This window comes from Vipera berus, assembly GCF_964194415.1.
Source record: "Vipera berus genome assembly, chromosome: 7".
In the NCBI taxonomy this organism is placed as follows: domain Eukaryota; kingdom Metazoa; phylum Chordata; class Lepidosauria; order Squamata; family Viperidae; genus Vipera; species Vipera berus.
In genome coordinates this window covers 73,995,933-74,012,495 of record NC_138209.1, presented here as the reverse complement: position 1 = coordinate 74,012,495, position 16,563 = coordinate 73,995,933, and positions in this window count along the sequence as shown.

Genomic DNA, 16,563 nt, shown 5'->3' with positions numbered 1-16,563 from the left:
ATGAGAACATAAATGAGTTCGAAATGATCATCTTAGCCTCCCAAATTCTTTATTAGCAATTTGAATAATTTGCACAAATAATGAGCTGTCATAAATTGACTAGTTCCTGTGGATAAGCCCTGAGCCGGGCCAAAACAGGAATGAAAGAGTTAATTAGCAAGGTCCATTCAAAAAGCCTTGACAAATACTTAAACATACATTTGCCTTGCCTTCCAGCTAATATAAGAGAGAAAGAACCCCGTGGCTCAGGAGGTTAAAACACTCCCTGATATACAATCAGCCCGGGTTCGAATCTCAGATAAAGGGTATGACTAACTGATGAGAACATAAATGAGTTCGAAATGATCATCTTAGCCTCCCAAATTCTTTATTAGCAATTTGAATAATTTGCACAAATAATGAGCTGTCATAAGTTGACTAGTTCCTGTGGATAAGCCCTGAGCCGGGCCAAAACAGGAATGAAAGAGTTAATTAGCAAGGTCCATTCAAAAAGCCTTGACAAATACTTAAACATACATTTGCCTTGCCTTCCAGCTAATATAAGAGAGAAAGAACCCCGTGGCTCAGGAGGTTAAAACACTCCCTGATATACAATCAGCCCGGGTTCGAATCTCAGATAAAGGGTATGACTAACTGATGAGAACATAAATGAGTTCGAAATGATCATCTTAGCCTCCCAAATTCTTTATTAGCAATTTGAATAATTTGCACAAATAATGAGCTGTCATAAGTTGACTAGTTCCTGTGGATAAGCCCTGAGCCGGGCCAAAACAGGAATGAAAGAGTTAATTAGCAAGGTCCATTCAAAAAGCCTTGACAAATACTTAAACATACATTTGCCTTGCCTTCCAGCTAATATAAGAGAGAAAGAACCCCGTGGCTCAGGAGGTTAAAACACTCCCTGATATACAATCAGCCCGGGTTCGAATCTCAGATAAAGGGTATGACTAACTGATGAGAACATAAATGAGTTCGAAATGATCATCTTAGCCTCCCAAATTCTTTATTAGCAATTTGAATAATTTGCATATATATATATATATATATATATATATATATATATATATATATATATATGGATCTTTGGTTATTCGGGTTTTTCCCCGCGTAGAACTAAAGTTGTAGGCGCAACGTTTCGACGGAATCCCATCCGTCATCATCAGGCTGGTGGCTTTAGCTTCCTTCTTCTGGGAGAAGCATGTGGCTGTTTGTTCCTCTTTTTTAAACTGCCAGAGGGGGTGTTTAAAAAAGAGGAACAAACAGCCACATGCTTCTCCCAGAAGAAGGAAGCTAAAGCCACCAGCCTGATGATGACGGATGGGATTCCGTCGAAACGTTGCGCCTACAACTTTAGTTCTACGCGGGGAAAAACCCGAATAACCAAAGATCCACATACAAATACCCGCGAAAACCTCAGAAAACACACACACACACACACACACACACACACATATATATATATATATATATATATATATATATATATATATATATATATATATATATATATATATATATATGTTTTCTGAGGTTTTCGCGGGTGCCTGTGTTAGGCATATGGTGTTAGCCTACAATGTTGGGTTGAAAATATATTAACCATAATGCTATGGCTTTAAGAAGTTAATTGGCCAATGGGTGTGTAAGTGTTTTCATGGCCATAAGAGGAAGCTAGGAACGTAGCTTCTCTCTCTCTCTGAATTCACTGATCTCTACTGTTACTGTTTTTTGCTCTGCTGTTGGTTTACTACTGTTGTAAACTTGAACTGTGTATTGACCTCTGGACCGGTAAGAAGACTTTGTATTTTGGATTGCTACTTGGACTGTTTATTTTTGACTGTGCATTTTTGTTTTTACACCACCTCAAAGTAAAATACTTTTTGCTTTTAGAACTCAGTGTATTTCTGTGTGTGATTTTTACTGCTCTCAGTGCCCTTCCTTGTCTGTGCAACTCTTTGGTAGCACAAGGAGACCTCTGCACAACAAATTCCTTAACACTGGTTATGGGCCCAGGCCTGTACTGAGAGTAAGTACACACAGTATTCCTAGCTGAGTTTGTATTTGGTGTAAAATGGCACAGGAACTGTTGTCAGGCATCTCCTGGATAACCCGGTTGGATGGGACAAACTATGTTTCCTGGTCCACGAAATGCTGCTTGCTTTTGCGCAAGGAAGGACTATGGGCTGTTGTAAATAACCCACCAGATACTACTGCTTGGGATCCAGATGATGAAGAGGATGCAAAGAAGTTAGACGACTTTAAACGAAGCAATGAGAAAGCTCTTTGCATTATTGGACTAACACTGAATGACCAGCAGCTTGTCCATATTCGTGGTGAGGAGTCTGCTGCTAGGTGTTGGGATGTTTTGCGAAGGCTTTATGTTCGTGACAGTGTGGGTGCACATATACACCTTACACGTAAGCTGTTTAGGACTCGTCTGCAGAAGAATGGAGATATGCTGACCCATTTAAATTATATGAAGGCAACTTTTCAAGAGCTTCATGAAAAGGAGCTGATTTTTTCAGAGTTGCATCAGGTCTACATTATTCTGTCATCTTTGGATGAGAGTTATGATGGGTATGTTTCTTCTTTGGAAGTCCTGACCAGAGAGGAACTGACATTGACTAACATTACTGGGAGACTGCTGGAAGAGTCCAGAAGGAGGCGTGACAGAGACCAGCTGAGAGAGACACAGCCACAAGAGGAGCAGCAATTCACCACTGCTTACAACGTCAAGAAATGTTATTCTTGTGGGGCTAAAGGGCATATAGCCAAATTCTGTAGGAAGGGTAGAAAACAGAATGTAAATAGCAGTGGGAAGGCTAAGAAGTGCATTGGTTTGGCTATTTCTGGTGAATCAACATCCAGAAATAATGAATTGTGGGTTGTTGATAGTGGGGCTTCACAATGCATTACTAAAGTGAAAAAGAGGTTTGTTAATATGAAAAACAGCAACCAATATGTTTCACTGGCCAATGGTTGGAGGATGAAGGCCTCTGGTGAAGGTAATTCCTATTGTCCATGCATTGATGAACAGTTACCTATGTTATATATACCTAAGCTAAGATTCAACCTGTTATCTGTAAGGGAATTGGTTAAGGTTGGGTTTGTGGTAACATTCAGAGGGGAGCAATGCACTATTGAGAGGAATGGAACCTGTGTAACTGCAAATTTGAAAAATGGTTTATTCGTTCTCACAAGTAACCAGGTTAGTACAGTTAAAGCTAACTCGATATGTGAGAACAAGAAGCCACATGATGAGTGTATACATTTATTGCATAGGCGGTTAGGGCATGTAAACTTTAACTCACTACGTAAAACAGTGGAATTAGTAGAGGGAGTTAAACTGAAGCCATGTAGTAAGTATTTGAATTGCAATGCCTGTAATCAGGAAAAGAGTAAGGCAAGTCCGGCAAACAGGATAAACGGCTTCAAAACAACTGTACCTTTGGAAGTTGTGTTTGCTGATTTAATTGGACCCATGAAACCAAGTTTAGGAGGGTCATGTTATGTTTTAAGTATATTGGACCACTACTCTCGATATGGATTTTGTTATCTGCTTAAGTCAAAGGCAGATACTTTCCAACAATTTGCAAACTGGCTGAAGTTCGTGGAGAGAAAAACAAAGAGAAAGGTTCAGTGCATAATTACTGATAATGGTACTGAATTTACAAACAAGCGCTTTGTTGATATGCTAGAATCAGCTGGCATTGAGCATAAACATTCAGCCCCTTATAGGCCTCAACATAATGCTTTTGTTGAGAGACGTGGGCAAACGTTACAAGCCATGATGAGAACTATGTTAAGAGATTCTGGCTTAACAGATAGACTGTGGGGGGAGGCAGCAAAATGTGCAAACCATGTTCTGAATATAGTTGTTAATACTTCTACTGGTAAAATACCATATACAATATGGCATGGTAGAAGACCAAACCTTGATTACCTGCACACATTTGGCACCCCAGCTTGGGTCCACATTCCTGCACAACTCAGGAGTAAAGGCCAACATAGGGCTAGGCAATTATACTTCGTAGGTTACGAAGCTAATCACAGATCCTATCGTTTCTGGGAACGAGGCACAACTAATGTATATAACAGTGCTAGTGCAAAATTCCTTGAGCACGTTGGTTGGGATAGGTTAGAGCAAGTAACTGTTAATACTGATCCTCTAGTGTTTGAGGACTCCTCTGATAACGTAACTAGTAATGATAATACATCTCCTGTAAATATAAAAGATGAAGAGGAGATAGGGGAGATAAAAGAGGAATCAGAGGAAGGAAAGGAGACAGAAATTCAAAGCCCTGTAATTCCTTGGCGTTCAATGCGTATCAGACATCCACCTGATCGCTATGAAGCTAGTATAGTATGTCAAGTTAGTGTAGAGCCATCTAACTATGATGAGATCAGGATGTATCCTGAAAAGGAACAAGCATCATGGAAAGCTGCAATGAACAGGGAGTTGAAGTCTTTGCAGAATCTTAAGGTTTATCAGAAAGCAAAACTGCCACCTGGTGAGCAAGCTATAGGTTGCAAATGGATATATAAAATAAAGAAGGGAGTAGATGGGACTGTAACCCATAAGGCACGTTTGGTTGCACAAGGTTTTGCCCAAACTACTGAGGATTATGACGAAGTGTTTGCACCCAGTCTAAGGGCAACTACTTTAAGAGCAGCTTTAGTATGGGCGGCTAAAAACCAATATATAGTTAACCATGTAGATGTTGAAACTGCATATTTACATGCTCCATTGCAACATACTATTTATTTAAGAATACCACCAGGATTGACCAGTGATAGAGACCATGATTGTTGGGAATTAAAGAAAAGCCTCTATGGATTGAAACAATCAGGCTATGAGTGTAATACATGTTTAGTTAATGAGTTAAGTGCAATAGGTTTTGTAGCCAGTAATGCTGATCCTTGTTTGTTTAGAAGGGAACACAACGGAGCATTATCTTTTCTCTTATTATTCACAGATGATATTGCAATAATAACAAAAACTGAGTTAGAAGCACAAACTATCATTTCAAGATTGCAAAATAAATTCACAATTAGAAATCTTGGAGAAATTAGCCACTATTTGGGGTTAGATATTGTGAAAACAAATAGGGGTTTTAAGGTGTCACAAGCCAGTAAAATATCTCAGTTATTAAAGAGATACAATATGGAAATGTGTAAACCAGCAAAAACTCCGATGGCTATGGATATTAAGGACACTAATGTTGAGAGTCCTGTATTTGATAAGACTATGTACCAATCTTTGATAGGAAGTCTTATGTATCTGAGTAATTGGACTAGACCTGATATTTCTTACTGTGTAAATCAATTAGCTAGGTACAACAATAATCCAACTGTTAGACACTGGCAATCAGCTAAACGAGTATTAAGGTATCTGAAGCAGACTATTCACTACTCGTTATATCTAGAGCCAAATCGTGAGTTAATCCTTACTGCATATGCAGATGCGAGGTTTGCCTCTGATACAAACAGTCGTAAATCTACCTCAGGGTTGGCTGTAATGTTGGGTGATTCTTTGATTGGATGGAAGTCTATTAGACAAAAACACATAAGCTTATCTACAATGGAGGCTGAATTTTCATGTTTATCAGTGTTATGTACAGAACTGCTAGTGTACAAACAATTATTGTTAGATATGGGTTTAGATGTAAATGATCCATTCATTGTGTATGAGGACAATCAAGCTGCGATAAAGATGGCTAATAATGCTGCAGTAAGAACAAGATCTAAACATACTGATCTTCGTTATTTAAATGTCAGACAATGTGTCAAAGATAAATTAATACAGTTAGAGTATTGTCCATCTGATGTAAATATTGCAGACCATTTTACGAAGGTACAAAGTGCTGTGAAACACAATGCTAATTGTGAAAGAATGTGCATAAGATTGTAAGAGTTATATATTATTCTACCCAAAGGGGAGAATGTTAGGCATATGGTGTTAGCCTACAATGTTGGGTTGAAAATATATTAACCATAATGCTATGGCTTTAAGAAGTTAATTGGCCAATGGGTGTGTAAGTGTTTTCATGGCCATAAGAGGAAGCTAGGAACGTAGCTTCTCTCTCTCTCTGAATTCACTGATCTCTACTGTTACTGTTTTTTGCTCTGCTGTTGGTTTACTACTGTTGTAAACTTGAACTGTGTATTGACCTCTGGACCGGTAAGAAGACTTTGTATTTTGGATTGCTACTTGGACTGTTTATTTTTGACTGTGCATTTTTGTTTTTACACCACCTCAAAGTAAAATACTTTTTGCTTTTAGAACTCAGTGTATTTCTGTGTGTGATTTTTACTGCTCTCAGTGCCCTTCCTTGTCTGTGCAACTCTTTGGTAGCACAAGGAGACCTCTGCACAACAAATTCCTTAACAGCCTGTATGTGGATCCTTGGTTTTTCGGGTTTTTCCCCGCGTAGAACTAGAGGTGTGGGCGCAACGTTTCGACGGAGTCCCATCCGTCATCATCAGGCTTTAGCTTCCTTCTTCTGGGAGAAGCATGTGGCTGTTAGTTCCTCTTTTTTTTTTTTTTTTTTTTTTTAAACTGCCAGAGGGGGTGTGTTCTGTGGAGGTGTGCTCTGATTGGGTAGGGGACCAAGTGTGTTCTGATTGGGTGGGAGTGTGTTTTGAATGGTGGGTGTGTTCTGATTGGGTGGGGGGGTGTTCTGAGTGGATGGGCTGGTCTCAGCTGCCAGCTCCAGAACTGAGCTGGTGAGTTGTGCTGCTTTTGTTCGGCTTCGTGTTTGTGGTGGTGCCATGTTTTTATAGTGGGTGTCAGTTTGCTTATTGTGTGGTTTGGAGGGGTTTAAAGTGGCTGATGTTGCAGCTGTAGTTAGGTTTCTGTTTTGTGGTTGTGTGTCTTTATCGTTGTGGGTTCGGATTTGCTTTTTGAATGGTTGTGTGGTGGTGATGTCATGTGATGTTATCATGAGTTTGGGTCTGGTATCATTCTTGGTGGTTGGGCCTCGTCTGTCAATCAAGGCGGGTTTCCAAATGGCTGGTAGACGAGAGGTATCATCTCGTGTATTCATGCTGTGGGGGCGTTTTTCTATCTCAATGGCTTCTCTGATTATTCTGTTGTTAAAATGTTCAATTTTGGCGATAGTTTTGGTTTTTTTAAAATCAATTTCATGTCCCGTGGCTTCAAAGTGTTGGACCAGGGATGAAGTTTGTTCTCCCTTTCTGAGTGAGTTTTTGTGCTCTTCAATGCGTGCACTTATTCTTCTGTTGGTCTGTCCGATGTATGTGGTGGGGCAGGTGGTGCATGGGATTTCGTATACTCCTTGGTTTTCTAACCCAATTATGTCCTTGGGGTTTCTTAGGATGGTGGATATTTTTCTGTCTGTGTAGAATGCTGTTTTGATGTTGTGTTTTTGGAGGACCTTGCTGATTCTGTCTGTGGTCCCTTTTAAGTATGGGAGGAGGGCTTTGCCATTTTCTTGTTCTCTGTCTTGGGTTTTTGTGGGTGTCCCTCTTCGGATTAAGTTGGTAATCGTGTTTCTTTGGAATCCATTGGCTGTTAGTACATTAGTGAGAGTGTGTAGTTCGGTTTTTAGGTGTTGTTCGTCAGCTAGGTGTTTTGTTCTGGAGATGAGTGTCTTGGCTACGGAGTTGATCTGTGCTGGGTGGTGGTGTGAGAGTGCGTTCAGATAGCGGTTTGTGTGTGTTTTTTTATGGTAGATAGTGTGTCCTAGGGAGCCGTTGGATTTCTTGTAGACTAAGACATCAAGGAAGGGAAGTTGATTGTTAGCTTCTGTTTCCATGGTGAATTGTATTTTGGGGTGTAGGCTATTGAGGTGTATGAGGAAGTCATCCAGTTTTTCTTTGCCGTGTGGCCAGATTACGAAGGTGTCATCTACGTATCTGAGCCAGAGTTTGGGTTTGTGGTTGGATTTTTCTAGAGCGAGGGTTTCAAAGTGTTCCATGTAGAGGTTTGCGATGACAGGTGAGAGGGGTGATCCCATGGGTGCTCCTTCCATTTGTTTGTATCTTTGTCCATTGTAGATGAAGTATGTGTTAGATAGGCAGTGGTTGGTCAGATCTAGGATGTGTTTTGGGGGGTTGTATTTATTTTGGATAGCTGTCAAGGCTTCTTTGATTGGCACTTGGGTGAAGAGGGATACAACATCGAAGCTCACAAGTAGGTCACAGGGCTGTAAGTTTAGTTTACTTATGATCTCTATGAATTGGAATGAGTTTTGTACGTGCGAGGTGATGGAATTTGCATAAGGCTGTAGTTGTTTGGCAAGAAATTTGGCTAGATTTTGTAGAGGTGAGCCTATGGAGCTGACTATGGGTCTGAGTGGGGTTCCTTCTTTGTGTATCTTGGGCAGACCATAGAGCTTAGGACATCTGGATGATTTTTCTCTGGGAATGATTGTTTTCTGGATCTCTTCACTGATGGGGGTGGCTTTTATTTTTGATTTTGTGGTTTTTTCCAGGTAGGTGGTGGGATCTGTCTTGAGGAGTTTGTATGTGGAGTCTCGGAGTAGGTTGGATAATTTGGTATGGTAGTCAGATGAGTTCATTACCACCGTGGCGTTGCCTTTGTCTGCTGGCAGAATGATTATGCTGGTGTCATTTTTTAGGTTAAGTAGTGCTGTCTGTTCCTCTTTGGGTAAGTTGCTTTTGGGTGGTTTGCTGGTGCAGAGGATGTTGGTAACTTCGAGTCTGATTTTGTTGGCATCATCAGGGTTAATTTTGGTCAGGCTGGATTCGACTCCGCATATAATGGTTTCCGTGGGAATGTGTTTGGGAGCGACTGCAAAATTAAATCCTTTAGACAGGACGTTGGTTTCGGCTTTGGTGAGAATCCTATCTGAGATGTTGTGCACAGTTTGTTTCATGTGTTGCTGTGAGAGAGGAGGGGTTTGTTTCTGGCGTTCCTTTAGTCTTCGGAGTTTATTGGTGTGTGTGTCTGTTTTGTAGGCAGTCTCTGTTTCAGCTCTCCAGATGGCGATTTGTTCGAATTTGTCCAAAAGTGTGGGGTGGATCTTGTTGCTGAGTTTGAGGTGAAGTGTGAGGAGGTCTCTGTTGATTCGGTCCAGGAGGAATCTTTTTGTGTGGAGTTCGTTTCTGATTAGGGCCAGTTCTGTTCTTATCAGGATGCGTTTGATGGCTGCAGAGTTGGAGTGGAATTTCAATTGGAAGGATGTGGGGATTAAATTTTGATCTCGGCAGTTGCGTAGGAATGTGAGGTCACACAGAATGGAAGCTCTTCGTACTTCGAGTTTTTCGTAGGTCTTGGTTAGCTGGTAGATTTCCTCCCCGTAGAGGTAAGATATTTGTTTTCTGAGGTTTTCGCGGGTGCCTGTATGTGGATCCTTGGTTTTTCCAAGGATAAAATAAATAAAAAAAAAAAAAATAAAAAAAAAGAGGAACTAACAGCCACATGCTTCTCCCAGAAGAAGGAAGCTAAAGCCTGATGATGACGGATGGGACTCCATCGAAACGTTGCGCCCACACCTCTAGTTCTACGCGGGGAAAAACCCGAAAAACCAAGGATCCATATATGTATATATATATATATATATATATATATATATATATATATATATATATATATATATATATATATATATATATATATATATATATATATATATATATATATATATATATATATATATAATTACCAGTGAAGCGTGTTTTCTGACTGTCTAACTTTGCAAATCCCCTGTGAAAGAAGAAAAATGTCGTGTTTGTTGTATCTACATCAAAAAAACTTGTATCCATGTGTGGTTTACAAAGCCATATTTCATAGTAAATTCTCCCAGGTGGGTAGCAAGTTCTGAACGTATGAACATCCATCTCATTCAAATCAGTCAAGCATTTTAAGCAGATAAAATGTGCAATTAAAGGCTCTCTCTCTTTTTTTTTTCAGTTTCAGCAAACAAATGCTCTATAAATGCCTCCCCACTTCACTTCTGGTCTAGAACTCTTTACACACACAGACACACACAAACAACAACACCAGATGCCATCCACTAAAAATGACAAATGCTTTACAATGATGATAATATCAGAAGGAGGGAATTCAAGCATCTTAAACTGCAAAATGAACCTCACTGTTTCTCTTGGAATTTTCTACTTTGTTGGCTTAGACCTCAATTCTGATTGCAAATTGTTTTGCATGTGCAAGCAGCTTTTGATCACACATAGCACACTGATCTATTTCAAATAAAGAGAAAAAGTAGAGAAGGCATCAGAAAAAGAGAAAGGCTTGTCAAGAACATGATAGATGATAGAGGATGGATGGATGGACAGATAATAATAATAATAATAATAATAATAATAATAATAATAATAATAATAATAATAATAATAATAATAATAATAATAGTAATAATAATAATAATAATAATAATAGTAATAATAATAGTAATAGTTGTTAGAGATTAAACTTGATTTGGGTGACAATATTATATAATGGAGTAAAAGCACCTTTAAGGAGTTAAACGGCCTTAGGGTGTGGCTGTAATTATTCCACATAAAAGAGAGTTAGATGTTACACGTAGTTGCTCTTGTATATGTGTTTGATGTTAGTGTTTGGATACCTCTTGTTCTCTTGTTTGCTAACTTGATATTTATTCTCTCAAGAATCAACTGCTTGCTACAGTGTATATTGTTTTTGATATTGGTAAGCAGTTTTTGTATTTTGATACTATGTTTTTTATGGACTGACTTTTATGTGCATGATACTGGATTGATACTTGGACTATTTCTTACTGTGTTTCTTTTTGTTGTCTGAGTAAAAATAAGTTATAAAACTCGTGTTAGTGCATTACTGTTTGCCTAAAAGTCCCAGTACAACTTCCACTGTGCATTAATAATACTCTGTTAAACAAACCATTTTTTCAACAACAATATTTCCTAACAATGGTTATGGGCCCAGATCCAGTGTGGTGCTGAGGACAGGCACAGTATTGTATTTATATTTCCTAACTGAGTTTTTCAAATTCAGACAATGGCACAAGGACTATTCAATCCATTCTGCATTACCCGGCTTAATGGGTCAAACTACGTATCTTGGTCTACACAATGTAGTTTGTTATTACAAAATCAAGGTCTTTGGAAAATAGTCCATAATCCTCCTGATGTAACTGCCTGGGATCCAACTAATGAAGAAGATAACAAGAAGATTGTAGACTTCAATAAAGACAATGATAAGGCTTTATCTATCATTGGACTAACATTAGGAGACCAACAGCTAGTCCATGTGCGTGGAGAAGAATCTGCTGCTAAATGTTGGGCTAAGTTGAAAAAGATTTTTGTTCAGGACAGTGTTGGTGCTCATATAAATCTTACCAGAAAGCTATTTAGAGCTAGACTGGAAAAGAATGGCGATATGTTAGCTCACCTTAACTTTATAAAAGCAACTTTGTTGGAACTGCAAGAAAAAGAACTTATTTTCTCAGAGCTTCACCAGGTTTACATCATTTTATCATCATTGGATGAGAGCTACGATGCCTTTGTATCGTCCTTGGAGGTTTTGTCCAAAGAAGACCTAACTGTTTCTTCAATAACTGGAAGGTTGTTGGAAGAATCAAGATGTCGTATGGAGAGAAAACAGTTGAGAGAGCCATTGCAACAAGAAATAAAGAAGACTGAATCTGCTTATATTTTAAGAAAATGCTTTAATTGTGGGTTAAAGGGACATATTGCTAAGTTTTGTCAGAATAGTAATTGTCAGAGAAAGGAAAACCATAGAAAGAATAAAAAGCTGATTAATGTAGCTGTAGCTAATAGAACTACTAATAACCACAATTGGTGGGTGGTAGATAGTGGAGCTACACACTGTATTTCAAAAATAAAAAGGGATTTTGAGAATATAAGGTCTAGTAAAAAATATATTTCTATGGCTAATGGCTGGAGAGTCAAGGTCTCTGGAGAGGGTAAGGTTTACTGTTCATTTTTAAAACAAAATTTGGAAATGCTATATGTTCCCAGATGTGATTATAATCTATTATCAGTTAAGGCACTATTGGAAGCAGGTTTTAAAGTTACTTTCCAAGGGGAGGAATGTCTTATTCAAAAGAATGAAGTGAACTTAATAGCTAATATGAAAGACAGTTTGTTTGTAATTAGCAATGATCCTATTATAATGGCTACTACTTGTACATATCAAAAACCACATGATGAATGTATTCATTTATTACATAGAAGATTGGGTCATGTGAATTTTAATACACTAAAAAGAACTGTAGCTTTGTCTAATGGGTTTAAGTTAAAGGCTTGTAAGAAATATCTGCAGTGTAATGTATGTGGTAGAGAAAAGAGCAGGGCATCACCAGCTAATAGGTTAGATGGATTTAAAACCACAACTCCATTAGAACTGGTATTTATGGATTTGATAGGTCCTATGAAACCCAGTTTAGGGGGTGCTTGCTACATATTAAATATTCTAGACCATTATAGCAGATATGGGTTCTGTTATCTCCTTACGTCAAAAACTGAAACTATACAAACAATATCTAATTGGCTCAAGTTTGTACAAAGGAAAACTCAGTTAAATGTAAAAACCATAATAACAGACAATGGAACTGAGTTTGTTAATAAACAGTTCAATGAGCTGTTAGTTTCAGAGGGAATAGAGCATAGACGTACAGCTCCTTATAGACCTCAGCATAATGCATTTGTTGAACGGAGGGGCCAAACATTGCAAGCTATGATTAGATCTATGATTGAAGATTCTGGTTTACCTGATAGCTTATGGGGAGAAGCAGCAAAATGTGCTAATCATATTTTAAACAATGTGGTTAGTTCAGCTACAGGTAAAATTCCTTATACCTTATGGTATAAGAGAAAACCAAATCTTAGTTATATTCACACATTTGGGACACCTGCTTGGGTACATATTCCAAGTTCAATAAGAAATAAAGGAGAACATAGAGCTAAACAATTATTTTTTGTTGGCTATGAGTTAAACCATAAGTCTTATCGGTTCTGGGAGAAAGGTACTAAAAACATTTATTGTAGTTCTAGCGCTTTTTTTCAAGAACAGTCAGGCTGGGAAAGGGTAGAAGATATTGTACATATTCCTCAACAAGATTTAACTAACTCCTCAAATGAAAGTGATAAAGAAGAGGAGGAACCTGCTAGAGAGATCAAACAAGAACCACTGATAGTGGAGACAGGAGAGGAAGAAGATAATAATGTAAATGTACCTATAAGTCCAATAATTCTCAGAAGGTCTAACAGGGAAAGACGACAGCCTGATCGTTTCGAGGCAGGTTTAATTTGTCAAATAGACATTGAACCTTCTAATGTTGAAGAAATAAAAATGTATCCTGAGAATGAAAGAAAGAATTGGAAAGTAGCTATGGATAAAGAAATAAAGTCTTTGCAAGATCTTAATGTTTATCAAGAGGTTAAAATACCTAAAACAGAAAAGTTAATTGGATGTAAATGGGTTTTTAAACTGAAAGAAAGTGTTACAGGAGAGGTAATACATAAAGCAAGATTAGTTGCTCAAGGATTTGCACAGAATAATAGTGATTATGATGAAGTATTTTCCCCAACGTTAAGAGCTTCCACTCTTAGGGCTGCTTTAGTTTGGGCAGCAAATAAGAATTATAGTATAAAACATGTAGATATTGAAACTGCTTATTTGCATGCAACATTAAACCATGATATATATATGAAAGTTCCATCAGGAATAGAAAGTAAGGTAGGGTACTGTTGGAAACTGAATAAGAGTTTGTATGGTTTAAAACAGTCAGGTTATGAGTGGAATAGATGTTTAGTAAAAGAGTTAAATAGTTTGGGATTTAAAGCTAGTATTGCAGATCCTTGTTTATTTATAAAACAGCAAAATAGTGAATTATCATTGTTATTATTATTCACTGATGATATTGCTATTATAGCAAAAGATGAAACAGAAACTGAAAGAATAATTTCAGGGTTAAAAAGAAAATTTAGAGTAAAAGATCTAGGAGCTATTAGTCATTATCTAGGGCTGGATATTGTCAGGACTAGTAAAGGATTTAAACTGTCTCAAGCTAAGAAAATTAATGGTTTGCTGAAACGTTATAATATGGAAAACTGTAAACCAGTAAAAACACCTATGGTTCAAGGTTTTGAGAGTTCAGCAGATAACAGCAATGTCTTTGATAAAAAGATATATCAATCATTAATAGGCAGCTTGATGTATTTATGTAACTGGTCAAGACCTGACATAGCATTTACAGTTAATCATTTAGCTAGATATTGTGAGAATCCTACAACCAGATGTTGGCAAGGTGCAAAAAGAGTTTTAAGATATTTGAAGCACACCATACATTATTCTCTATATCTAGAGCCAACAAAGGAATTGGAACTAAAAGCATTTGCAGATGCTAGTTTTGCATCTGATACTGTAACCAGGAAATCCACTTCAGGATTGGTTGTATTATTGGGAAACGCTTTAGTAGGATGGAGGTCTAACAGACAGAAGCATATAAGCTTATCAACAACTGAATCCGAATTTTCTTGTTTATCTTTATTATGTACTGAGCTATTGGTATGGAAACAATTATTGTTTGATATGGGTTTAAATTGTAATGAACCAATAAAAGTGTATGAAGACAATCAAGCAGCTATAAAATTAGCAACTAATGCTGCAGTGAAAACTAGATCAAAACATACGGATCTACGGTATCTAAATGTCAGACAATGTGTTAAAGATAATTTGATTAAACTGGAATATTGTGCAACTGAAGATAATATTGCTGACCAGTTTACTAAAGCTCAGGGTGCTATAAAGCATAAATCTGTTTGTGATATGTGTAATTTGAGATTGTAAAAATATGTGTATAATATGCCACCCAAAAGGGGAGATTGTTAGAGATTAAACTTGATTTGGGTGACAATATTATATAATGGAGTAAAAGCACCTTTAAGGAGTTAAACGGCCTTAGGGTGTGGCTGTAATTATTCCACATAAAAGAGAGTTAGATGTTACACGTAGTTGCTCTTGTATATGTGTTTGATGTTAGTGTTTGGATACCTCTTGTTCTCTTGTTTGCTAACTTGATATTTATTCTCTCAAGAATCAACTGCTTGCTACAGTGTATATTGTTTTTGATATTGGTAAGCAGTTTTTGTATTTTGATACTATGTTTTTTATGGACTGACTTTTATGTGCATGATACTGGATTGATACTTGGACTATTTCTTACTGTGTTTCTTTTTGTTGTCTGAGTAAAAATAAGTTATAAAACTCGTGTTAGTGCATTACTGTTTGCCTAAAAGTCCCAGTACAACTTCCACTGTGTATTAATAATACTCTGTTAAACAAACCATTTTTTCAACAACAATATTTCCTAACAATAGTAATAATAATAATAATGATGATGAAGAAGAAGAAGAAGAAGAAGAAGAAGAAGAAGAAGAAGAAGAAGAAGAAGAAGAAGAAGAAGAAGAAGAAGTAGTAGTTGGAAGGGACCTTGGGGGTCATCTAGTCCAACCCCCTACCATTGGGGTAGGATGGTAGGAAACCCTACCATTTCAGACAAATGGCTGTCCAGTCTCTTCTTAAAAACTTCCAGTATTGGAGCGTTCACAAATTCTGGAGGCAAGTTGGTTAATTGTCCTCACTGTCAGGAAATTTCTCCTTAGTTCCAGGTTGCTTCTCTCCTTGATCAGTTTCCATCCGTTGCTTCTTCTTGTCCTGCCTTCAGGTGCTTTGGAGAATAGCTTGACTCCCTCTTCTTTGGGGCAGCCCCTGAGATATTGGAAGACTGCTACCATGTCCCCCCCTCATCCTTTTCTTCATTAAACTAGACATACCCAATTCCAGCAGTCGTTCCTTATATGTTTTAGCCTCCAGTCCCCTGATCGTTTTCATGAAGGAGACTATTTGTGGCTCAGGATTTAAATGAGGAGACCTTGGTGCTCTCTAAGCTTGCTTGTTGTCTTGCAGAGAAAACATCTGCAAGAAAACAAGCAAGCTTAGAGACCACCGAGGACCCCTTAGACATTTCTACGATAGTTACTGATCAGGACTCCACATAGTATAAAAGAAGTGATGAAAATGGAGCAATAAAATAGAAGTAGTAGAATGTTTAAATCTAAATCTGATTAGAATCGAGAAATTGCCTAACATGAGAACAATGAACCATGACTTGCTTGCAGAAATTGTGAGCGCACCAACAGTGGAAGCTTTTAAGAAGAGTTTGAAATGGTATAGGTTTTCCTACTTGAGCAGGGGGTTGGACTAGAAGGCCTCGGAGGTCCCTTACAATTCCTTTATGCTTTTTTGATGTTGAACTTAATTACGGCAGCAAGACTTTTAGTAGGTCAATATTGGAAGAAGGAGGAACTGCCGACTATAGAAGAATGGACTCTAAAAGTTTCTGACCTGGCGGAAATGGCAAAGATTTCGGCTTATTTATTTATTTATTTATTGATGGGATTTATATCCCGCCCTATCTCCCGAAGGACTCAGGGCGGCTAACAACAAAACATATAATAAGTACAGAAATCAAGATAAAAATGAAATTGAGAACATCAGTGCAGTAAATTAAAATTAGAGAATTAAAAAAAATAAATTAAAAATTCTAAATATAAATT